At 38.9% G+C, this 14,148-nt stretch overlaps 1 protein-coding gene across 1 annotated transcript in view; it reads right to left on the minus strand.

Moving 5' to 3' along the window:
* Positions 1–14,148, minus strand: part of Dpp10 (dipeptidyl peptidase like 10) — a 720,356-nt gene that overhangs the window by 579,560 nt on the left and 126,648 nt on the right. The gene's annotated exons all lie outside the window — the stretch shown is intronic.

Here is a 14,148-nt window from a genome sequence, read left to right on the forward strand (position 1 = left end):
ATCTTAGACTTGAAGCAAAGTGGTATCTGTATTATGGCTTAGTGGTTGCACATTTAATACAAGTGGATTTTATTCTCCACTCATCAAGTTACTAACTCTGTTCATACACAACTGTCTGATTCTCTGCCAGCAGAACTATAAACTTAACTACTCATGATAAGACTTCAGATCTGGCTGATTCATATTCTTCTGCGCATGCTAATTTTTCATGGCGTATTTAACTCTTATCTAAGCTCTACCTGGTTAGAGACTAATTCATACTCATCTGATGTAGGAACATACACACCAAATGTTCTCAAAGCATCTATACTGAAGCATTTGCTCAGTTTTTCACTTTAAGGATAAAGAACAAATGTTCATGTCAGCAATGTGAAGCCTTGTGGGAGCAGTTAACAACCACAGGAGAATTTCAGAGACATTCAGATAAGGTCAGTGTACAGCTGACAGTTCATTTCAGGAGCAATTTTGTGCAGTATATAGGATGCTGAGGGGGGCTCCATATGTGACTGAGTAGAGTGTTTGCCCACCATGCAGGAAGCCCTCAGTTCTATCCCAAGCACTGTATAAACAGAGCATGGAAGCACAGACCTTTAATACCAGCACTTAGGAGTTGGAGGCAAGGGGATAAGAAACTAAAGCTCATCCTTACTATATAGTGAGCTGGAGGCCACATTGGGCTTTATCAGATCTTGTCTCCAAAAGAAAGAGGGAGAAGAGAGAGAAGAATAGGAAGAAGATTGGAAGATTGACTCTTCTACATAATTCATACAAGTAATTGTATGGTCAGCAGCACTGCATCTCTGGTTTGTTTAGCCATCATATGTTGTTAACAGACCAGACAGTTAAATTTAATTATTTTTTAATATGTATGCCTGTACTTTTTTTGTATGTGTTTATCTGAGTTTATGCATGTGCCACATGCATGTGGGTAACCAGACAGGCCAGAAGAGGGTGCAGAATCCCCTGGAGCTTGAATTACAGGCAGTGTGAGGTGCCTGATGTAGGTGTTGGGAATCCATCTCAGGTCCTATGCAGGATGTGCTCTTAAATGTGCCATTTCTCCAGCCCACATATTATATTTTTGAATTTAAAAATAATTTTCTGCTGTTTACCAAAAATTCTAGAGTGAAGCTGCCTTCTTCTTGTCTTCAAAGCATAACACAATTTGGGGTATCCAGTGTGTCTACCCACATTTATTAAAGAATTTAAAAAGCTGTTGTTTTGTTTCATGTGTCATATTTACTTTCAAGTTACTTCCAGAATGTATTTCCAAATTCTTTTTAAGAATCTATAAAAAGGAATGATATGAAGTTCACTTGAATACAGGTGATCTATGTTTAATGTAGAATATTCCTTATAAAAGAACACAGAAACCCTGGCAGCTTGGCCTGCCTACCAGTCAGTTAATTAATAATTACTTGTATAAATTATAATAAATCTTTTTTAAGCATCAAACAAGAATAGCTACATGAAGCTAATTTATGTCGCTGGTTATTATGTGATAGAGCCAAGATGTCATAGAATCCACACTTGTTAAAACTCCTTCGTATAACACACGTTGTTCACACACAAAATAGGGTACAATTCCTGTGAGCTTTTCACAAAAATAATGTAGTGAAAAGGGTTTGTGAGCTCTTTAGTCTATCAACTGAAGTTCAGTAACCATATATGGCTAATTTAAATAAAGGAATAAACTGTATAAGGATTAATGGCCTTTAAAGCAGGGAAAAGTAATACCTTTCAAACAGAGAGTTTTAAGACTTCTTTAAATCCTCAATAAACATCTAGATTTTTGAAGTCTAAGTTTGATTCAGGCTGTGGTTGAAGTAGATGACTGCACACACTGGCGTGATGGTGGATGGAAGGAATGAGGGGTAGGGACGGCGGGGAAGCAGAAAAGCAGGGAGGAGGTGATGAAGAAGAGAAGGCAAGGACGAAGGAGGGGGCAGCGAGAGACTTCAGATGAGCGTACTGCCATCAAACAAAGGACACTCTGTGGGAGTATAAATAGTCCATTCATCATGAAAAGAGGGAAGTATTTTTTAAATACTCAACTCCATGGAGTATGATATTAAGTATGAAAGGAATCCAGGGAAGAGAGGTCCCTGGTGCAGTTCATGGTGAAGTGTGTTAAAGATCACATCTGTTCTCGTCCTTTCCCAGTTAAAGAGTCTCAGTCGGGGCAGGGGAAGTGGGATGTGAAAAGTGGATAAATGTCACCCCAGCTGAAGACCCTCCATTGTCTTTTCAAGGTAATGTTTAATGTGTTTCCTTTTCTGCCAGTAAGTTAAAGGTTGTAATTGCCCAAGAGTCAAATTAAGATCCCAAACAAAGGTTAAGCAAAATAGGACTGCTCAAGATGGCCAAGGAGCCCTGAAGCTCTGAGCTGAGTTCAAGGCTGGCATTATTAATTTGCTCTTCATAACAGGACTGACCTTTAGATAGTACTGGGAATGGGGGGGAGGGGATTTGGCATGAACCTGATCTCATCTTAACTAACTGTGTTTCTTCCTAACTATCACAGCTTGTAAGCCAAGACCTTCCTAGTTGGATCCAATTGGTCTGTCTGCACAGTGCCAAGTCTCAGAAGACAAAGCCAACAAAAGGCTGTGGATAGGAAGGTTTCCTCCTTTTCAGTAGAACCTATGACTTTCTCAGGAGTCAAAAGCAATATTAAAAAAGAAAATTTATTTTATAGCTCAAACATTGTTTCCCAACACATTTATATACTGAGCATCTACCAGTTTAAGTCTGAAACAAATCAGACACAATACACTTTGAAACTAAATATTTCATCCAAAGTTAAAATTTCAAAGCTACCTTTTAAAGAGGAGATGGAAACACAGTTACTTTTTCTTTTCGTTTTTTTCTTTTTTTTTCTTTCTTTTTTTTTGTTGCTTTTCGAAACAGGGTTTCTTTGTGTAGTTTTGGTGCCTGCCCTGGATCTCACTCTGTAGACCAGGCTAGCCTCCAACTCACAGAGATCCACCTGGCTCTGCCTCCCCACTGCTGGGATGAAAGGTGTCAACGCCCGGCATCACTTTTTCTTTTAAATTTTTACATAGAATGTGCATAGAAAACATGTCTGATACTATTTTATATAAAGGAATTCAGTACCCTAATGAGGCAGCTAAAGGTAAGACACCAATTATATATCTTTTCTTCCAAGAGAAAAACAGAAACAGAAATTAATGAAATGGGGCAGAACAGATACTAAATGTGCTTTTAATTATTTTTATTGCTTTTGCTATTAAAATGTTAATCAGCTCTGTGCAGGTATTTTAAAAGGAAGAAAATTTCATTTCGAATTACATTTCTCCTGTGCAGATGATCATTCCATGATCCTGTAAGTTCAATTTCTATATGTGTATAGAACATTTGTGTGTGGACTGCCTCACTGCTGTGATGATCACAACCAGCTTTAATACATAAACACTGTGCACACACATTATACAATTAGGAAGAGAGTTTACACAGGCTTTCATTTAAATCTAGAATAAAGTAGTTCTCTGTATACTTTTCAAAAATTTCATGGATGAGGAACAATTAAATAAACACTAGGTGAGTTTTAATTTCTCTTGTAAGTATGCAGCACACACTATTTATGTCCTGCTTAGAGGATTGCCCCCCACCCCAGGCTGAAATTCTTTGTGTGGGAAGTCAGGCAAGGCGTAGCCTCAAACCAGTCAATGTTTCCATTCATGGATGGAAGAGAGCTTTCTTTTTCCCCATTCTCTGTGAATAGAGCAGCCAGAATCCTCAAGTCTCTTAGAATGCCCTCTCCATTCAACAATTTAAAAATAGATCATTCCTCATACATCTTTAGAGGAAAACTGCTACAAAGTGTCCTTTTACAGGAAGTAGAAGACCACAGGTTGTTTAAATTAATAGTATTCCTTCACTTTTTCTTTTCTTTTTTAATTTTCATATTCCAATAGAGGAAAACAAATTCTGTCTAATGTCTGCCTGGGGGAGGAGGCACCAGGGAGTGAGGACCCATCTGTTAGGAAAAGATAACAAATTCCAACACTGTCTCTGCTGTAAAATTACCACTACTTGGTCACAAGAGAAACGATTCATTTTGAGTTGATGCTTATTAGCACAACAGCAGCATTTGGAGAAGTTGGTGCTTAATAGCTGATTCATTTCTGTTATAACCTTCTCTGTCATAAACATATGAGCATAAAAATTTCCAGTAAATCACAACAATGAATCAATGTACCATTGTAGACCTGGTCACTTTTCCTCTTGTCAGTTATAATTTTTACAAGGGGGCTGTGTGTGTGTGTGTGTGTGTGTGTGTGTGTGTGTGTGTGTGTGTATGCATACAGAGGCCGAAAGATGACATCAACATCACAGTTCCACAGTTCTACCAATCTTATTACTTTGAAACATGGTCTCTCACAGAACCTAAAACTAGGCAGCCTCAGCAATCCTATCTCCATCTGCCATCTATACACACACACACACACACACACACACACACACACACACACACACACACACATATACAAGTGGTTCTTCTCTAAAGTCAGATACATGTTTCTGTCATAGTTCAACCTTCTTGTTAATGTGTGTCTATCATACACAATCACTTCTTGGCTATGGACATGAAAGCTACTTTCACAAAATGGAGCAATGTTGACCTCCAGGCTAGATGACATCTCCCTCAAGTCTATGCAGCACACCATGGTGAGTCTTATGGGGCCTCTTGTCAAATTGAATCTATGAGTCTAGTTTCATGTCTTTCTTCTGTCATAGTCTCTTTCATCAATGCAAATAAATCCAGGAGGTTGGAAGTGCTGAATTATAGACTCATAGTGGGCTTCAGTACTTTCACTTCCAATGGTATATTGCTTTTGTTATTTTTCCTTAATTTTCTTTCAAACCAAATATGTATGTGCATGAGTGTTTGGGTACCTACAGAGGCCTGAAGATGAGTGCCTCGAAGCCACAGTTATGAGTATTTGTGACCCACCTGACTTATGTGTTGGGAAGTGAACTCAGTCTTCTGTGAGAACAGCAAGTGCTCTTAACCACTGAGCCATCTTTCCAGCTGCTCTTTTGCTATATTTCATGTCACTGTTTATATCTTTGCTTTTATTTGGCTGTTGGAGGGAATCAATGGGCATGGAATTAAGTTTTATCTCTACAACCTTACCAAGCTCTTCAAGAACAGAGAGAATTAGACCAGGCGTGGTGGTGTATGCCTGTAATTCGAGCACTGGGCAGGTGGAAGCAAGATGACCATCATTAGTAGACAGTACATTTGATGTTAGGGTGGCAAACAAGCAACCATGGAAAAAGAAAGGGGGAGAGAGGGAGGAGGAGGAAGAGGGGGAGGAGAAAGAGAGAAGAAAGAAAAGAAAGAGAAAACAGGTTGAGGGGTGACTAGCAGATTCTGAGTTCAGTGCTTGTTTCCTGATGCTCTAAGAACATACATGAGGCTGGGTACTTTATGAAAGATTTATTTAGTTAAAAGTGCTGAAGGACTGGAGGACCAACAGCATCATCTTGGCTTCTATGAGTACTTCAGGTTGACCTAACTTAAGATGGAAATATAGAACAAAAACAAGATGAAGACATGGGTTGGTGAGAAAGAATGTAGGTACGAGGAAAGCAGAAGTACCAGTAATGCTTTATAACAACTTAGGTTATTGAGGACAGTCTCTCACGAGCAAGGGCTCACCCCAATCAGAAAATAATTCATCATTCTTAAAGTCCCCAACACCTCTCGATACCTATACTCATCTTTCATGTTGACGGGAATCAAATACATCCAAACTGTAGCAATGACCATGCATGAGCCTTTGTAGGAAATGAGACTCTAACACAGCCATCCTCCATCACTTTCTCACTGTTTTCTTTTCTGCCAAGTATTCATTGTGCTTGTGTTTCTGCTAATTGATTACATTTCTTTACCACTATCCCTGCTCCCCAAGCCTCCCATTTCTGAGTGAACAATCCAATCTATTCATCTCTTACCAAAAAGCTTATCTTCATTGCAGGATGATGTGACAATGAGATAAAAGAATACTACAAGAAACTAGGGATAGCTCAGTCAGTAAAATGCTTGCTTTGAAAGCATAGGTCCTAAATTCAGTCCCTAGTATCCGTATACAAGCTAAAGCCCGTACTTGAGAGGAAGGGACAAGAGGATCCCTGAGCCTTGCTAGCCACCCAGGTTAGTCAAGCAGTGAGCACCAGGTTCAGTGAGAGACAGTGTCTCTAAATAAATAAATAAATAAATAAATAAATAAATAAATAAATAAATAAATAAATAAATAAGTGGAGAGTGATAAAAGTAAAAACTGAACATTGATCTCTGGCGTTCACACACATGGACACATTACAAACCCACATGAGCAGCACAGTACAAACACACACACACACACACACACACACACACACACACACTCACACACAGCTGCAAAAGGTCCAATATACACAGAAAGGAACAGGCTATGATGCCACAATGCTCTTCAAATATCTAGAGAAGCTAAGGAGACTGAGAAGGGAGCTGCAAGCAAGGTACAGAGTACCCTATGATTCCTAAACCATTCATGATCCTACTCAAAAAAAGAAAACAAATGTCTAAGGAAATATTAGGTTCCTACCCTGGCATAGCCAATCATAACATGATACAATGTAATGCTGCTTTCGTATTGACTGAATTATACGAAATTGCTGTTCTAGATTCCCGAACCCACCTGACAGGGAAAGTCTTGACTGAACTCACCCCATAAACTATAGCCTGTAAGATCAATTTTCTTTGTATTTATTTATAAATCTATACTTTGGCAATGTAATTTATTCAGTGCTCTCTGTGGCATTTGTTACTCTGAGCCTGTCCACAAGAGATGGATCCATTACACATGTGTACAACATCAAAGTTCCTGGGCCCCAAAGCAGAATGGCAGCCCTCCTACCTAGCTGAATCCATCAAAATAAATTGGATGCTGTGAGAAATTTTGGTGTCCTGCCATCTAACTCGATGGAGTGATGGTCTGATCTTCACATTCACTGGCCTTTCAAATGTCACAATATGCACACACCAAGGTTTCAGCCAGCATCTTCTTCAGTCATGCTCTCAGCTATAGAAACTCCTAGCAGAGCCCTGGCTCATGACAAGATCCCAAGCAAGAGTTTCCATTGGACAATCAAGTGTTTCACAGCTACAGAGAACTCTCTTTTATAAAAACAGCATCAACATTTAAGTCTACAATGGACTGCATCTGTGACAGTGACCCATAAGATTACAATGAAGTCATGGCTAGGGAGACAGATTAGTCAGTAAATTCCTTGGTGATCAAGCATCAGGTCCTGAGTTCAGATGCCCAGAAAGCCCTTAAAAAGCCAGGTATGGTGGCATGTGTTTCTCATCTCAGACTTGAGGAGTAAGAGAGAAGAAGATTCTTAGGGCATGCTGGTCATCTAGTTTAGCTGATCAGTGAGCATCAGGCTCAGTGAGAGATACTGTCTCAAAATATATAGTGGAGAGCAATAAAGTATAAGAGTGATGTTAGCTTCTGCCCTCCCTGTCCACACACCAAAATGCACATATGTGTATGAAATTAAAAAATAAAGATTGTAATGAAACTATAATTTTGTGTTACCTGGTGATGCTGCCAAGTGTAGACTGTATATAACTATGTATAGTGTGTAACAACTGACTCAAATATAGCCATTGCAATATTACTGGTTTATGTAATTATTGTGTTATATTTTACTGTTAAATAGAAAATCTTAACTGCACAACAACAAGATTCTTGACCCCAGTGGTCTCGTGCAGCTCTGCTTATCTTCTCTCCTGACTACATCATATTCTTTTGGGATTAATTTTAGTCTCGTGGCCCTGAAAACTATAGGTTAAACTGTTCAAATACAAGATACAACCCAGGTGTACAGGCGGCTAAGACGCCTGCCTGGTAAGCATACTTTATGATGTCTGAGGAAACCTTTCAAAGACCATATCCCATTGTTAGGTAACTTATGACTCTATTGTGCAGCAACCAAATGAAGCTGTGACCAGCAAATCTGGACACAGTAGCAGGGACACGTGGCAAATATTATTATAATCCATTTTACCGGTATATTTGGTATATTTGGTATATTTTTGTATGAAAGTGTTTTAGTAACTTAAATGACAATGATTTAAACTAAGCACAAGTTCAATATGGAGCAATGAGCAAAATAATACCATTTAATGTGTCTTAAAGTCATTCAGATCTTGAAGTTTAGACATGCCAAGATCTGGTCTTTATTTATTTATAGACACCAGGTGCTATTTAATAAAAAAAAAGAAAGAATTTTATTTTTAAAACAAAATCATAAAGAGTTCAAGCTATAAACTTTTCATAAAAATGACTAAGTGGAAATATAATTATTATATTTCAGTTCACACACACACAATCTAGCATGGTGAAATGACATCATGAGAGACTCGTCTATGTGGTTGAAAGTCAAGGTTTAAATAAAAGGTTTAACATATAAATAGTACTATAAAAACTCAAAGGTTGAGTGTTGTGGTTTGAATGAGAATGGCCATCCTAGCTGGTAGAGCTGGTGGAACTGTTTTGGGAAGGATTAGGAAGTATGAAGTGTTGCCTTGTTGAAGGAGGTGTGTCAGTAGGGATAAGCTTTGAGGTTTCAGAAGCCCATGCCAACTTGCAGATAAAATATGTTGGGGAATAAGCTTTTTTTTGTACACTGTGAACATGCGTCACTCTGATGGGTTTAATAAAAAGCTGAACAGCCAATAGCCAGCAGGACTTCTGGGCATAGGGGATGCTCAGAAGAAGATGGGTGGAGTTTCAAGGAGGAACCAAGTGCAACAGAGGAAGCAGCATGGGCATTACAAAGTAAAGGTAACTGAGTCACATAAAAAAACATAGATTACAAGATATGGGTTAATTTAAGTTATAAGAGCTAAGCCTAAGCTATCAGTCAAGCATAATAAGTCTTGGTGTCAAGATTTGGGAGCTGGGTGGCAGGATAGAGAAAGACTAGCTACAAAGAAGTAACCTTTCAGCTACTGAGTCACTGCCCCAGCACATGCCTACCTGACTCCCGCCATATTTCCTGCCGTGATGATCATGGACTCACCCTCTGAAACTGTAAGCCAGCCCCTAACTAAATGCTTTCTAAGTTCTCTTGGTCGTGGCATCTCTTCACAGCAATACATTAGCAACTAAGACACGGTAGAAATGGCTCAGTGGGTATGACAGCGGGCTGAGTAACACGAGGACTTGAGTTCCAATTCCCAGTACCCATCCAAAAGGCCTCCTGTCACTGCATATACTCTTATAACCTCAGCATTGTCAGGCTGTCGGGGTGGAGACAGGAGGATAGCTGAGACTTTGTGGCTGAGAGCCTAGCCGCCGGTCCAAGGAGGGATCCTGTTGCAAAAAGAATAAGGAAGAGAGTGACAGAACATGGCACCCAATGCTGCACTCTTGCCTCCATTTGCACATAAGGGTACACACACACACACACACACACACACACACACACACACACACTCATACAAAATAGAAAACTAATCACAGGATAAAAGAAAGGATTGGGCACATATGTACATATGTAGCATTGTTTAAATGGAGTTAGCTATTTTTACATTGCAGTATTGTGTTTCCTTATTAATTAAATTTATTCATTTATTTTACATCTGGACCTCAGTTTCCCCCCCTTCCTCTCCTCCCATTCCCTCCCCACAACTGCCTTCTGCACCTCCCTACCCACCCAGAGTTAAAATTTAATCCAGATTTTTTTTTTTTTTTTTTTGGATTTTCTAGACAGGGTTTCTCTGTGTAGCTTTGAGCCTTTCCTGGAACTTACTTGGTAGCCAAGGCTAGACTGGAACTCGCAGAGATCTGTCTGGATCTGCCTCCCCAGTGCTGGGATTAAAGACATGTGCCACCACTGCCTGGCTCCAGAAATATTTTAGAAAGCAGCCTGACACTGCCTATCTCAGATTTTTTTTTATTTTCATTTTTATTTTTATTTATTTGTCTGTATGTCCATGAGTGCATATTACGTGTGCAGATGACCAAGGAGGTCAGAAGAGAGAGTCAATTCCCCTACAACTGGAGTTACTGGCTGCCATGAGTCACTTGAAATGGATTCTGGATATTGAACTTGAATCTTCCAAAAGAACAATTGCTCTTAGACTGTGAGCTATTTTCCCAGCCCCTGTCCTGGATATTTTAAAAATTCTTTAAGCAAGCAAACTTTAACCTGAATGACTGCCTAAAATCTTTCCAGGTCTAGGTTTTTTCTGACTACATAAACTCAAGGGATAGGCAATGAATTTCCCAGTCTTCAGCTTGGGAAACCATGGTCTCTACTATACAGTGGGTTTTTAGAGCCTGCATAGTGGCACAGTGTTACAGATCCGTAAAATCCAGTCACCCTCAAGGCCTTTGTATTGATGAATGTGTTGGAAAGTAATGAGTATACAATGAGGATGTGGTCAGAGACCATTCTATGGTCACAAAAGGCTGCTTCTGAAATTCTCATGGCTATAAAACTCAGAAAAGTTCCCCAGTACTAGTTACTCTTGTTGATGAATAGGCTTAACATCAACACATCCATCATTTAAGTAAAAGTGGAGGTAGAAAAAAATCTATAAATAAATAAAACATCAACACACCAGCCATATAAGTGGCTCCTGAGGATGAATATTGTGACATCAGCATATATCTGGGCAGTTCTCCCTTTTTAAGATGCAAATCAAAACACACTGTTAATTCACCAGCTACTGGAAATTTGTGACCAGGAAAATTCAATATGTTATGTTGGTTAATAAAGGTTTCAGTTAGAAATTTTATGTTCAAATTTAATAACATTCAGTTAATGACCTTGAATACCTTGTCCAGGAAGGTGGAAGAAATTATATGCAAGAAAGAGATGGCCTTAGCTCCATCTGTGGCCCTGTGGCATATTCTAGTCCTCTGATGTAGATGATTGTAGAATAGAGTGAGGAGCAAATGAAGAGGTCAGCAGAGGATCCCCTGCCTCAGGGAATGATGCCTTTATGAACAATACATTCATCTCCTTTAAGGAGAGAGAAAAACACTCCCTGACTTCTCAGGTAGCACTGGGGTATTCAGGAAATGACTATTAATACCACTGCATATTCATGACTATTAGCATACCATGTCTTGGAGAGAAAGAGAAATGTCTTTCCTCTAAATATGTACTACATCACCCTAGAGAGATGCTTACATTGCGGCCTCATTGATATTTTAGGGCTTAGACAATCTCTTCTACTTTGAGGCTATTTTCAACTTGGTTCTCATCCTTGCTTTAGAATGCATCCCAAATATATGTTTAGTTTTCTAGACTCAAATAACTCGGGAAAATGATAGCCAATCATCTCATAGACGTCTCTGCCCAGAAACAGGGACTTCAAATGGAAATATTGCTACTATTTTCTACCAAAGAATTATAAATCAGAAACACTTTCTGCTGTGATTTGAATGTGAAATGTGCCCTGTAGACAGTTTGAACAGTAGGCCCCCAGTTCTGTTTGGGAAAATTGATACACCTTTAGAAGATGGAGTCTTGCTAAAGGAAGTGGATTCTTAGGGACATACCTTGAAGTTTTATAGCCTGGATCCACTTTCTGTTGGCCCTCTGCTTCCTCATAGAGGATGCAATGTAGCCAACCTGCTACCTGCCGCCTTCTCTGCCAAGATGGACTGAATCCTCTTGCATTGTGAGCCAAAGTAAACATTTCCTTTTGGAAGTCTTTTTTCAATATATTCTATCACAAACATAGGAAAAATAACTAAGCCACTTGGTATTAAAAGTCTGTAAAAGTGATTATTATTTCTCTCTCCCTTCTTCTTTCCTTGAATTCTCCTTTTCTCTCTTACCTTCACTCTCTTCTCCTGCCCCTGCTCCTCTTTTTCTCACTCACCTCCATCTCCCTCTCTCTCCTTGTCTGTTCTAGCCATGATAAAGATTGAAATCCATTGTCTCATGAACACTTGACAGATGTCCTCCCAGTGAACATGACACGCAGCCCCCAAACTGGAAAGCCTTGATCAAATAAATATTGACTCGAGTACAGGATCTTGATAAGGTCAAAACATTGCTGACTTTATAGGAGTGAATATTGTTTAAAGTCACATGATTTCATCAGAATACTTTTCTGAATTATTTAATTCTCAGTAAGCCTTGTCTTCATAATATTACCTTACAGATGTTTTTAATAATTTTCTCAAGTAGTTTACCTTTATTATTGAAATATATATATATATATATATATATATATATATATTTTGGTTTTTCGAGACAGGGTTTCTCTGTGTAGCTTTGCGCCTTTCCTGGAGCTCACTTGGTAGCCCAGGCTGGCCTCGAACTCACAGAGATCTGCCTGGCTCTGCCTCCCGAGTGCTGGGATTAAAGGCGTGCGCCACCAACGCCCGGCCATTATTGAAATATATTAAAAATTTTCAAAAATGGAACAAAGTTGGAGTCTACAGTGTCATTTCCTAGATTCTACAGTCAATGCTTCCTTTCTGAAATAGTTGGCTTTATCACATTCCCCACTTAGACACACACACACACACACACACACACACACACACACACACACTTAAAAAATTTTAAGCTTGTAGTAACAAGTAGTACTAATATTTTAATGAGTTAAAATATGTAGTTAAAACTGAATTATGTTTCTCTAAATCTGAAGAATCACTGAGAGTTTAGTAATTGCCTGTCCTCTCTGAAGAAACAGAAAATACAGGATTTGGGAAATTATTATGCATATGGGTAGAGAGAACAATAGAGGTGCCCCTCTTAGTGTGTCAGAAATTGGGCAAGAGATAGTGTCAGAGGAGCCATTTACTGAAATTTGAAACAAACAAATGTATGAGATGCATACAACATAGTCTATATAATTTTTGCCACAAAAAATTTATGCAAACAGATGAATAGTGAATCAATTTTATTATGCACATTGAAGTGTTTCATGACGAAGTATGCTGATGTCTTGATATTACTACAAAGTAAGAAGTATCTAAAATTAATGAATGAGTGAATTAAAGACTATAATGAATGTGTGTGCATGAGTGTGTGTAAATATGTGTGTGTGCATGTGTGTGTCTGTGTGTGTGTGGGGGGGGGTGCATGTACATACATTTCTGTATACATCTGGGGAGGAGGATCCAGGAGTCCATTTTGAGTGTCTTGCTCAGTCTTCACATACTTTTCATTGAACCAGGAGTTCACTGATTTGGCTCCACTGGCTGGTCAGCCAATGCCAGTGCAAATCCACCTGCCTCTGGATGCCCTAACACTAGATTACAGGTACACACCACCATGCCTGGGTTTTTGGTTTTTAAATGAGTGCTTGTGATTTACCCTCATGTTCTCATGCCCGTGAAGTGTGCACTTTACTGATGGAGCTATTTCTTCAGCCCCATTTCTAATAAGCAAGAACTTAATCATATACCTGTTCTCTTCCTTTTCTCTCATCTCTTTGCTACCACACTGAACCCACAGCTTCATCTTGCTCGTCCACACCTACTCTATTTTCTTTCCAAAGCTCTGTTCTAGTCACCACTTAGAAAGAGTCTGTGCTGGTTCAATTTCCAGCCCTCTGCTTACTTTCTGCTTTCAACTCCACAGGCTACCTGACACAGAAAGTTAAACCATATTTTAAAATTCCAAAGTGAAAAAGATGTGTCATGCTATGTATACCTCAAACAGAAAGCTTGATTAAACACTGCCAACTCTCCATTTACAAATAACATGAGTGTTTCCCAGGTTCCTAGAGAGAACAAAAATCCAGCTATCTTACCCCAATGTAGAAATATTAGTACAGAAACTACATGAGCCCAAATCTCTCCAAACGTTATTAAAAACCTTCGCTGTGTAAACTTTAATGATGTTTGCATACGAGTGTTAGAGTCCATAATAATTCTTTTTCAGAGTGTTTTATTATAAAAATAAAGCATGGGCTCCGTTCCCTCCTGCAGTAATGAAAAAGGAATAAATATAAATAAACTAAGTAGAGCAAAGATCATGATTTAAAACCCAACAGTTTATTTATTAGCGCTAATGTAGAAGTTTCCCTAAATAATATATAGAAACCTAACTACAGCATGCATAAAACTTAACATAAACATCTTATTCTGT

Source organism: Peromyscus maniculatus, chromosome 11 (genome assembly GCF_049852395.1).
Source record: "Peromyscus maniculatus bairdii isolate BWxNUB_F1_BW_parent chromosome 11, HU_Pman_BW_mat_3.1, whole genome shotgun sequence".
NCBI classification, from domain to species: domain Eukaryota; kingdom Metazoa; phylum Chordata; class Mammalia; order Rodentia; family Cricetidae; genus Peromyscus; species Peromyscus maniculatus.